This window comes from Schistocerca americana, chromosome 2 (assembly GCF_021461395.2).
Source record: "Schistocerca americana isolate TAMUIC-IGC-003095 chromosome 2, iqSchAmer2.1, whole genome shotgun sequence".
Taxonomy (NCBI): Eukaryota; Metazoa; Arthropoda; class Insecta; order Orthoptera; family Acrididae; genus Schistocerca; species Schistocerca americana.
The window spans coordinates 704,596,662-704,609,243 of NC_060120.1; the positions used below are offsets into that span (position 1 = coordinate 704,596,662).

A 12,582-nucleotide genomic window follows, 5' to 3' on the forward strand; every position below is an offset into this window, starting at 1 on the left:
GGTGAGAGATCTGGAGAATGTGCTGGCCAGGGCAGCAGTCGAACATTTTCTGTATCCAGAAAGGCCCGTACGGGACCTGCAACATGCGGTCGTGCATTATCCTGCTGAAATGTAGGGTTTCGCAGGAATCGAATGAAGAGTAGAGCCACAGGTCGTAACACATCTGCAATGTAACGTCCACTGTTCAAAGTGCCGTCAATGCGTACAAGAGGTGACCGAGACGTGTAACCAATGGCACCCCATACCATCACGCCGGGTGATACACCAGTATGGCGAAGACGAATACGCGCTTCCAATGTGCGTTCACCGCGATGTCGCTAAACACGGATGCGACCATCATGATGCTGTAAACAGAACCTGGGTTCATCCGAAAAAATTTCGTTTTGCCATTCGTGCACCCAGGTTCGTCGTTGAGTACACCATCGCAGGCGCTCCTGTCTGTGATGCAGCGTCGAGGGTAACCGCAGCCATGGTCTCCAAGCTGATAGTCCATGCTGCTGCAAACGTCGTCGAACTGTTCGTGCAGATGGTTGTTGTCTTGCAAATGTCCCCATATGTTGACTCAGGGATCGAGACGTGGCTTCACGATCCGTTACAGCCATGCGGATAAGATGCCTGTCATCTCGACTGCTAGTGATACGAGGCCGTTGGGATCCAGCACGTCGTTCCGTATTACCCTCCTGAACCCACCAATTCCATATTCTGCTAACAGTCATTGGATCTCGACCAATGCGAGCAGCAATGTCGCGATACGATAAACCGCAATCGCGATAGGCTACAATCCGACCTTTATCAAAGTCGGAAACGTGATGGTACTCATTTCTCCTCCTTACACGAGGCATCACGACAACGTTTCACCAGGCAACGCCGGTCAATTGCTGTTTGTGTATGAGAAATCGGTTGGAAACTTCCCTCATGTCAGCACGTTGTAGGTGTCGCGACCGGCGCCAACCTTGTGTGAATGCTCTGAAAAGCTAATCATTTGCATATCACAGTGTCTTCTTCCTGTCCGTTAAATTTCGCGTCTGTAGCACGTCATCTTCGTGGTGTAGCAATTTTAATGGCCAGTAGTGTAGTTCAGAGTTGATCGTGACGATTTACAAATTATTAAAAACTAGATAACGGGTGGACATGGCTACTTTGCCTATCCTCTGCTCCGTAATGCAATCGGAAATGTTAGAATATCGTAGTGGCCGTTCACTGGTGAGAATCTATTAGTGTCACTACTAGAGATCAGATTACCCACAAGGAGGTCTGACTTCCACCAGATCTCAACCTAAAGTGGCCTCTTCGAGACCTAAACGTAAAGTGTCCAGGAAGTTAAAGTTTTGTAGCAGCCATTCACCGCCAAAAATCTATCACCTACACAATCATATACCACATGATACCACAGGAAGGTCTGCCTTCTTTTTTAGAACAATCGCTCCCTTGAATTCTTCATTCAAAAAGTCCCAGTTTTCAATTGATCCCATAGCGTTCTGCTATTGACTGCTTTTCCATTGGCTGAAGGCTATTGCCACAAAAAATTCACGTTGTTACGTTCTAGAGACATGACTCAACGCAGCTTAATCACTTCCCACAGTAAACTAATATGTTACAACAGATTGTAAATAAAGAAATGTTGTAAAAATTCGGCCACACCCACAGCATGCACAATAAATGTAAATAAAGATTTATTTGTAAATAAATAATCCATGATTCTTGTGTCAGGGTGCTCATGTTAAACAACAAAAGATTCACGCTAAATATGGTTTAAACAATTTTTTATGCTTGCTTGACAGAAGTGTCTTTAGGGCCTCTTTTCAATCGTGCTGTCAGCTAACACGTGCGATTGACCCCCTCTTAAATTACTGCTAAATATGTGAGAAGTCCAATACACACAGGAGGTGGCTACACGGGTAGCAGGGGCTGTCTGGCGTGGAGGGGAGGTTTGGGGGTCTCGGGGAAACGCAAGAAGGGCTCCAGTCTCAAATGGTGCAGGTCAAACACTGGAAGAACATAGATCTAGGAACCATCGGTATAACAGTTGTAAATTGTCGTAGCTGTGTTAGGAAAGTCCCAGAGCTCCAAGCGCTAATAGAAAGCACTGATGCTCAAATCGTTCTACGCACTGAAAGTTGACTAAAGCCGGAGGTAAGTTAGCTGGAATTTTTGCGGGCGACCTAACTGTGTACCGAAAGGATAGGCTAAACACGGGTTAACGGTGGCGTGTTTGTTGCTGTAAGAAGTAGTTTATCTTGTAGCGAAACTGAAGTAGATAGTTCTTGTGATATAGTATGGGTAGAGACCATTCTTGGCAACTGGAATACAATAATAATTAGATCCTTTCACCGACTTCCCAACTCAGGTGATGCAGTTGTAGAAAGGTTCAAAGAAAACTTGAGTCTACTTTCAAACACGTTACGGACTCGTACAATTATAATTGATGGTTAATTCAATTTACCATGGTTAAGTTGGCGAAAATACATGTTAAAGTTCGGAGATACGCATGAAACATCATCCGAAATTGTGCTAAACGTATTCTGTCAAAATTATTTCGCGCAATCAGTTCCCGAGCCCACTTAAATATTAAACGTTTGTGAAAATACACTTGACTTCTTAGTCACAAGTAATCCTGAGCTAATAACGAGTATCGAAACGGATAGAGGGATTAGTGAACACAGGGTTGTCCTAGAGGACTGAATGACGTAACTCCCAAAGCCTCCAAAAATAAACGAAAAATACACCTAATGAAAAAAGCAGATGAAAACTCGCTTGACGCTTTCCTGAGAGACAATCTCCAGTCCTTCAAAATTAACAATGTAAGTGTAGGCGAGATGTGGCTTGGCTCCAAAGAAATAGTATCGATAGCAATTGAGAGATTTATACCAAACAAATTACAGAGACAACGAAAAAAGCGTGCCAAATTTAAAGGAACGGAAAATCCTCAGGATTGGCCGTCTTTTACAGAAGCACAAAATTTAGCGCGGACTTCAATGCGAGGTGCTTACAATAGTTTCCACAACGAAACTTTGTCTTGAAACCTAGCAGAAAATCGAAAGAGATTCTGGTCGTATGTAAAATACGCTAGCGGCAAAAACACAGTCAGTGTCTTCTCTGGGAACACAGCCTTATGAAATTCCTTCACCAATGAACACGAAGTAAATATGCCAGAGTTCGAATCAAGAACAGCTGCCAACATGAGTAACTTAGAAGCAGATATCCTCGGAGTAGTGAAGCAACTTAAACACTTAATACAAGCAAGTCTTCTGGTCCAGACAGTTATGTTCCTTTCAGAGAATGCTGATGCAGTAACTCCGTATTTAACAAACATATACAACCACTTTCTCGGCGAAAGATGTGTACCTAAAGACTGGAAAGTTGCATAAGTCACACCAGTTTAAAGAAATGTAGTATAAGTAATGCAGTAAGTTACAGTCACATACCATTGACGTCGATACGCAGCAGGATATTGGAACATAAATTGTGTTCAAACAATATGAGTCACACCGAACAGAACTGTCTATTGACACATAGTCTACACAGATTTACGAATTTAGAAAACATCGTTCTTGTGAAACACAACTAGCTCTTTTCTCAAACTAAGTGTTGAGTGCTGTTGACAAAGAATTTCAAACTAATTTCGTATTTCTAGATTTCCAGAAGGCCTTTGACACTGTACTTCACGAGCGGCTGGTAATCAAATTGCGTGCTTATGGAATATCGTTTCTGTTACGCGACTGGATTCGTGATACTCTGTCAGAGAGGTCACAGTTCACATTAACTGACGGAAAGTCATCAAGTAAAACAGAAGTGAATTCTGGCGTTCACCTAGGTAGTGTTATAAGCCCTCTGCTGTTCCTTATCTACGTAAACGATCTACGAAGCAATCTGAGCAATCGTCGTAGGTTGTTTTCAGATGATGCTATCGTTTATTTTCCGACAAAGTCATCAGAACATCAAAACAAATTGTTGTAAAAAGATTATATATATATATATATATATATATATATATATAGAGAGAGAGAGAGAGAGAGAGAGAGAGTGCGAAAATTGGGAACTGACCCTAAATAATGAAAAGTGTGAGGTCATTCACATGAGCGTTAAAAGGAATCCGTTAAACTTCGGTTCCCCGATAAAACAGTCAAATCTATACGCCATAAGTTCAACTTGATACCTATAAATTGCAATTACGAACAACTTGAAATGTGTGGGGAAGGCGAACCAAAGGCTACGTTTTATTGGTAGAACACTTAGAAGATGCAACACATCTACTAAAGAGACTGCCTACACTGTGCTTGTCCTTCCTCTTTTGGAGTACTGTTGGGCGGTGTGGGATCTTCACCAGGTAGGATTAATGGAGTACATCGAAAAAGTTCAAAGAAGAGGAGCAGATTCTGTATCGTCGAGAAATAGGGGAGAGAGTGTCACGGACATGGTACAGGAGTTGGGGTGGACGTCATTAAAAGAAAGGCGTTTACCGTTGCGGCGGAACCTTCTCACGGAGTTTCAATCAACAACTTTCTCCTCCAAATGCGAAAATATTTTGTTGATGACGATTTACATAGGGAAAAACGATCATCATAATAAAGTAAGGGAAACGAGAGTTCGCACGGAAAGATATAGCTGTTCGTTTTATCTGCGTCCTGTTTGAGAGTGCAATACTAGAGAATTACTGTGGAGATCCTTTGATGAACCCTCTGACAGACACTTAATAGTGATTTGCAGAGCATTCATGTAGATGTAGATGCAGATGCAGAACATTATTTTGTATGAACAAAGTGTGATTTCCAGAGTATCGATGCAGATGTAGACCATATTTTTATATTAGCAATTGTAATCAATAATTAAATGAATACCTAGAAAATACTAGTAATTAAATGAGTACACAAGTATGAGTAAGTATGAAGTATTTATGCTGCATTCTTTTGCTGTGTTTACGATGTTCTGACGAAGATTTGCATAATAAAATGATATAGAAGACGTAGTAAGTTAACAAATAACACAGATACAGATGAGTGACTTTCACAGAAGATAGCTGTAGTGCAATTCTATTATCTGAGACATATTTGTTGGAATCGCACGAAGCACTTAAAAGTTGTTGATTCAGGTTCATTGTGAAAATGTTTAGTCACTGTATAACCTTAATGTCTGCAATATCAACGGTAGTGAAAATATTGATGTGTCATTAGATACGCCTCGTTTTCTGAGATAGCAGATGTATTCAGATTTGCTTTAATACTTGACTATGAATTATTATCGAATTTTAAAGAGCTGTAAGAAGCCATCTTTCAGGTTGACTGAGACTCCGCCATTTCTTGGAAATCTTACTGTTCTCTTAAGCGGCCGACGGTTGTCAAATTTCCCCGTACTGAAATTTACCCATTTCCTGTTGCTCGCTCTACATCTCTGCGTCTGGGGAAGACCCAGCAAAGGTCGCCTCGGCTGATACCACAGAGCCGTGCCATCGGTTCATCGCACCGGCCAGTCGTCTGCCGCACAAGCTCACTCGCCTCCCCTCATACCAACTCCAGGACGCCAAATCGCTCACCTCCATGCACGTAACGTTCAACAGTTCGGTTTCATTATAATGACAGCAGGAACACTTAGTGGATATTGTGTGGAGCAACAGTACCTCGAGCCATTTTGCACTGAATCTCAAAATATCACCTTGAAACTAACATCAGCTGCCCTTGCTGCCCGCACCCACCACCCTCCTTCCCTGACGCCTTCCTCAGACACTGACTGGGTGCACTCTTATATATTACGAAAGTTGAAGAGTTGGCATTCGTTGCATATTGCCATAAGGACCACTCGCACCAAGTTAATTTCACAGGAAAGTCATGAGGCGACGGGACTTCTGGAAATTAACTGTTTTCTACTGGTACTTTTTTTTTTGAGTCACCAGTCTCCTGACTGCTTCGATGGGGTCCACCATGAATTCGTCTCCTGTGCCAACCATTTCATCTCAGAGTAACACTTGCAACCCACATCCTCAATCATTTGCTGGATGTACTAAACTCTGTCTTCCTCTACAGTTTTTACCCTCTACAGCTCCCTCTAGCGCCATGGAACTCATTCCCGATGTCTTAACAGATGTCCTACTATCCTCTTCCGTCTTCTTGTCGATGTTTTCCATATATTCCTTTCCTCGCCGATACAAAGGAGAAACTCCTCATTTCGTACCATAACAGTCCACCTAATTTTCAACGTTCTTCTGTAGCATCACGTTTCAAAGGCCCCGATTCTCTTGTGTTCCGGTTTTCCCACAGCCCGCATCTCGCTAGCATACAGTGCTGAGCTCCAAAAGTACATTTCATAAATTTCTTCCTGAAATTAAGACATATGTTTGATAACAGCAGACTTCCATTGGCCAGAAATACCCTTCTTGCCTGTGTTAGTCTGCTTTTTATGTTCTCTTTGCTCCGTCCGTCATGGGTTATTTTGCTGCTCAGGTGGCAGAATTCCTTAACTTTATACAACTCCCGATAACCAATTATGGTGTTAAGTTTCTCGCTGTCCTTATTTCTCCTATTTCTCTCTAATTTCGTCCTTCTTTAGTTTAGTCTCAATCCATATTCTGAACTCACTAGACTCTTCATTCCGTTCAACAGATTCTGTAATTCTTCTTCACTGCCACTGAGGATACCAATGTCAACAGCGAATCTTAACGTTGGTAACCTTTCACTTACAATTTTAGCCCTACTTTTGAAACTTTCTTTTATTTCCGTCATTGCTTCTTCGACGTACAGTTTGAACAGTAGGGGAGAAAGACTACAGCCTTGTCTTACACCCTTTCTAATCTGTGCACTTCGTTCTTGGTCTTCCACTCTTTGATCCTGGCACACTTATCTTGGTCATGAATGCCCTTTCCGCCAGTTGTAGTCTGCTTTTTATGTCCTTGCTCTGTCCATCATCTAACTTATAGCAGGTGTAGAAGTATGAAATCGGAATTAGGTCCCCTTAATTACACTCCTGTTGATTGAAACTGATAAACAATATTTTATTCAAAATAATCTCCATTGCTATTTATACATTTCTCCCACCTCTTCACCAGGCTATAAATGCCTCGCAAAAAAAAAAAAAAAAAAAAAAAAAATAGTTCTTCTTTCGAAGCGAACCAGTCAGCGAGCCATTTTCGTACATTTTCATATGAATTGAAGCGTTGTTCAGCGAGAGACTGTCCCAGTGATGCAAATAGATGATCACCGGAAGGAGCCAAGCCTGGAGAATAAGCCACATGCACCCTAGTATTTCTCAATTGGACACCTCGATCGTTTCCCTGACCCGTTTTGCTACGTGTGATGACACGTTATCACGGAGAAATATGACTTCGTGTTGCTTTTTTCCGTATTCTGGTCGTTTTTCACGTAATCTCGATTTAAATCGATGATTTTCTGTTGGTAGAGATCAGTGTTAACGGTTTCACCAGGTTTTAGTAGTTCATGACAGATCATTGTCTTCTTTCCAAAGCGATTTGGTCTTGCAGTGGATGTCGATGGTTTACCTAGACTCACCCATGATTTACGACACTTAAGATTCTCAAAATATATCCATTTTTCATCGCCTGACGCTATTAGTTGGAGAAACGATTTCCTCTTGTATCTGGCGAGCAGCATTTTACAAGTGGTCTTTCGATTTGCTTGGTGTCTTTCATTCAGTTCATGCCGAACCCATTTTCCCACTTTCTGCACCTTTCCCATAGCTTTCAACCGAAGAGAAACGGCTTTCTGCATCACATTCAATTGTTCCGCATGTTCCTGTTGAGTTTGAGTATCATTTTCATAATAATAAAGCCTGCAATTCGTTGTCTTCTCACGTCAAAATCACCACTTCTGAATGTTTTGAACCACTCGAAACATTGTGTTTTCCAAAGAGAATGTTTGCTGAATGCTTCGACAAGCATTAGATGCGATTCTACAACAGTTTTCTTCAATAAATGATGACAGAAAACCAATGCTGTCCGCAAATCGTATCCGTAGGCACAAAACTCGAAATGTTTACGGGTTTCAAACAGATACCGATGTATGGCACTTGGGTTGTCTTTTCCATTTGTCTGTATGCTATTCTCGTAAGCGACTTGGATACATGAGCTGTTAACCTCATTGTGCTACAATTCTCGAACTTGGCGGCTCTTGCTATCTTGCTAATTGTGTGGACGATGTTTTACCGAAAGTCAGATGGGATGTGGCCAACGTGAATAATCGTTTTGTTGCCACCTGCCACTCTTGTTTCTTGTATATTGTATATTACCCGTCTTTCCCTATAGCTTACGCCTATTTGTCTAAGGATTTCGAACATCTTGCACCGTTTTGCATTGTCGAACTCTTTGTCCAGGTCGACAGATCTCATGAACGTATCTTGGTTTTGCTACAGCCTTGATTCCGTTTTCAACTGCATCTCGGAACTGCCTCTCTGCTACCTTTAACGTTCCATAAAGCCAATTGATCACCATCAGATAGATACACAATGTTCTTTTTCATTCTTATTTATACTATTCTTGTCAGCAACTTGGATGCATCAGCTGTTTGCTGATTGTCCGATAATTCTCGCACTTCTCGACTCCTACAATCTGAGAATTGTGTGGATGATGATTCTCCCGAAAGTCAGATGGTATATCGCCGGTTTCATACTCACCAACATGAATAACCTTTGTAACCTTCCCGTCTCCTCTATATCTCTTTTGTTACGCAATAACTGTCTCCTCTATATCTCTTTTGTTACGCAACCTTCCCTTCTACAATAACCTATGAAACCTTCCCTTAGGATTTCTACCTCTTGCTTAATAATAACAAATGAAATCTTCCCTTTGAAATTAATTCTCTTTCTCAATCTTCGCATAAAAATTTAAATGCTGCTTATTAAAAGTTATTTTCTGATTATTTCGACGAAACATAGAATGTGTCGTCGTCGTGGCCCTCAGTCGTTACCTGCAATAACCCAAAACTGTTCCTTATATTTTTTACTGTTACTGGATCGCCATCTGACTGCTATATCGAACTGCGACATGAATATACTTACTCTGTTTTACTATACTATATTGGCTGCTGGTGGGCTGTCATAATAAGTGGCTGTATTTATTACCAAATCTGACGTTATTCTTTAATAGCAAAGCTGACGTTATTCTTTAATTAATTTGACTGAAGTTACGTAATTCATAGTTAAACTTTTTCTTGACAACAATAAAATTTTGCGAAGTTTTACGTTGATGGTTTTTGAGGTGGATTATAATCAGTAATGCAATATTGCTGGCAAAAATTAATTATATTCTGAATGAAATGATTTCACAAACGTTCAAGTGGGACTTTCTTTTTACAATAATCTTACAACTAGCAATGCGCAAATATTCCTTCAGTAGTCTTGAGTTTCTCAAAAAATTAATTCAATAATATTAGTTCCTCTTATTATAATAGTTAACTGATGTCTCTGTACAACCGTTTATAATCTCTTGTAAAAATAGCTAGTGGCTGGCAGGCACACCGCTCCTCTCAACCTCTCGCTTCAGACCTGCTACCGACTCGCTTCACATCTCGCTTACTACTGACTTCCTACGAACGCTAAAGTGCTGTCTCTCCTGCCAACAAAGCTTTCTGGTGCAGACAATCCCTGCTACCATTACAAAATGTATCAATGCGCGGTCTTTCCCTCTCTTTTCTTAAAATGTATCCATACGCGGTCTCTCCCGCCCTTTTTAAAATAATATCAATTTGCGGTCTCTCTTGTCAACAATACTTCGGTGCAGACATTCCTTGCTACCACAATTATTTCCAACATGACAAATATTAATTATTCCTATTAATAAAATATAAACATCTTTCATAAATTGTGGTTTGACAGTAGACAATAGAAATATACACGTCTTACACCTTTTAGTTGCCACTTCCCGCAATGATTTTAGACATTGCGATGGAATGTTATCTATCCGTTCTGTCTTATTTGATTTTAAGCTTTCCTCAGCTCATCTACATTCTGATACTAATGCTTAATGCCCTACCTCTTCCCTATTGACTCCTATTTTTTTTCTTCTATCACATGATGGATAAGTCTTTCCCCTCTTAGATGCCGCTCTCGATGTACTGTTTTTGCCTATCCGCCCTCTCCTCTGCATTTAACTGAGGAATTCCCATTACACTCTTAATGTAGCCGCCCTTGCTTTTAATTTCACCGAACGTTGTTTTGATTTTTCTATATACCGAGTCAGTTTTTCCAACAATCATTTCTTTTTCGATTTCGTCGCACTTTTAATGTAACCTGGCGTTAGCTGCCTGGCTTTTCCTATTTGATTCCTAGGTGACTTGTATTTCTGTATTCCTGAATTTCCAGGAACATTTTCGTACTTCCTTCTTTCGCTGATCAACTCAAGTATTTCTTCACAGCCACTCGGGATTAGCCGTGCGGTATAAGGCGCTGCAGTCACGAACTGTGCGGCTGGTCCCGGCGGAGGTTCGAGTCCTCCCTCGGGCATGGGTGTGTGTGTTTGTCCTTAGGATAATTTAGATTAAGTAGTGTGTAAGCTTAGGGACTGATGAACTTAGCAGTTAAGTCCCATAAGATTTCACACACGCACACACATTTCTTCACAATTACCCACCTTGTACCAACTCTCCAACTTGTGTGATGTCTTTTTCAGAGATATCGATTCCTCTCCAACTGAACTGCCCACTTAGCTGCTTATTATCGCAATATATGTAGCCTCAGAGAACCTCTCGATTCGTTCCATAGTTCCTCCGCATCCCACATCTTTGCGCATTGCTTCTTTCTTACTAGTCTCTTAAACGTCAGCCTACACTAAACTGTGATCTGAGTCTACATCTGTTCCTGGGTACACCTTACAATCCAGTATCTGATTTAGGAATCTCTGCCTGACCATGTTGTAGTCTAATTGAAATCTTACTGTTTCTCCAGGCCTTTTCCTGGTATACCTTTTCCTTTTGTGATTGTTGAATAGAGTGATTGTTATTACTAGTTTAAATTTGTTACAGAATTCAAGTAGCCTTCCTCCTCTCACATTCCTACTACCAAGCCCACGTTCTTCCGTAACTCTTTCTTCCACTCCTTCCCGCACAACCGCGTTCCAATCCCCACATGATTATTAGATTTTCATCTCATTTTGCGTACTGAATTACCCTCATATGCATTTTCTATCTCTTCGTCTTCTGCTTATGATGTCGGCATGTACATCTGCGCTGTTGTTGTGGATCTTGGTTTACTGCTGATTCTTATGAGAACAATCACTTCAGTAAACTGTTCACAGTAACTCACTCTCTGTCCGTCCCCGATATGGGCCATGGAGACAGCGGGAAACAATAACCAACGAATGGCAACCACGAAGACGCTGTGGAGATATCCTGCGAATGTTCGTCGGTAAGGGAGTCAGTGTACTTTGTGTGATCAAAATCCGATTCTAGAAGTCGAGATCTGCATGTGGACTATTTCGAAAGAGGAATTCTAAAGCCTGTCCTTGAAATCAGATGAGTGCGATGTTTCTATAAAGAGGGTCGTGTGAGGTCTGGCCTCCACAAACAGCGGTGGGAACACTAAGTGCGTCACGACCGAAAGGAGGCACGGGTGTCCAACGTGATCGAAGGCACTTGTAAACATCAGTGGAGACAAATGCTGTGAAGAGCTGACTGACGGCGGTATTACAATGAGGTAATGGCATCCTACCAAAGCCTTTTGAAGGGTAGCCACACAACCATGTGCAGTCTGTTCTCGTGAGAGTACCGGAGGTAGGACCTTACATATGCGCGCTGCTAGGAGGGGCGCTTAGATTTTAAACCGCATTCATTAATGTATGGGGGCAATATGCGAAGACATTTGTTCCTTTTGAAGGCTTTACCACCAGTGAAAGAACGCTAGTTACAAATTCGGGTGGTACTGGCAAGGATGGAGTAAAGAATCCCTGTAGTATCTCCGATCAGCCAGGGAGCATTAAGATAGTGAACGTGTGGTAGAACTCCAAGGGAAGACTATATGGTCCATGCAACTTGTTCTTCATCCTCTTGTTACCTGCGACCTTGTCTGCAGTGATCGCAGACATCCTAGGTGTCTATCTCGCAATGATGAGGGTCCGTTCAGGAGTGGCACAGAGGCCGTCAGAAACTGGTCGTCGTCGTAAAAGTGGTGGCAGTGGTTGTCGATGGCAGGTACCACCGCCACTCGCAGTGGGTGGAGAGTACCATCCGAGGTGGTGCGGGTAGAGGCGGAAAAGCGACGCCGACGACGATAGTCATATGCAGCGTGGACCGTGGACGGCCATTGCTCATGTAGAAGGTCCTGTCGTCTTGAATGTACCATAACGCTGTACAATTTACCGCTTTGGAAATTGAGAAGATAGGCTTTAGTACACTGGCATTCCTTAAGGACAGGTGATGGAGGAGCACGTCGAGCTGGGAAAGGATAGTGTAGTAAAAGTTGGTAGTGTCCCAATGCCTCGTTGCTGCTTCCTTGTCACACTGTATGAAGACCTTTGTGATTGCAGGTTTTGCCCCCTCCCCCCCTCCCTCGCTCAGCCACTAATGCAGTGTGGACCTCTACTGTGGGTGACGCTTTTCCCATGTAGTGGCAATGTTTTGTCAGCAGTCAGCTTGTCAAGTAAGGAAG

The 12,582-nt window shown here is 42.0% G+C and overlaps 1 protein-coding gene across 1 annotated transcript in view; it reads left to right on the top strand.

The window, feature by feature from the left end:
* Positions 1 to 12,582, top strand: part of LOC124596276 (esterase FE4-like) — an 85,278-nt gene that overhangs the window by 16,921 nt on the left and 55,775 nt on the right.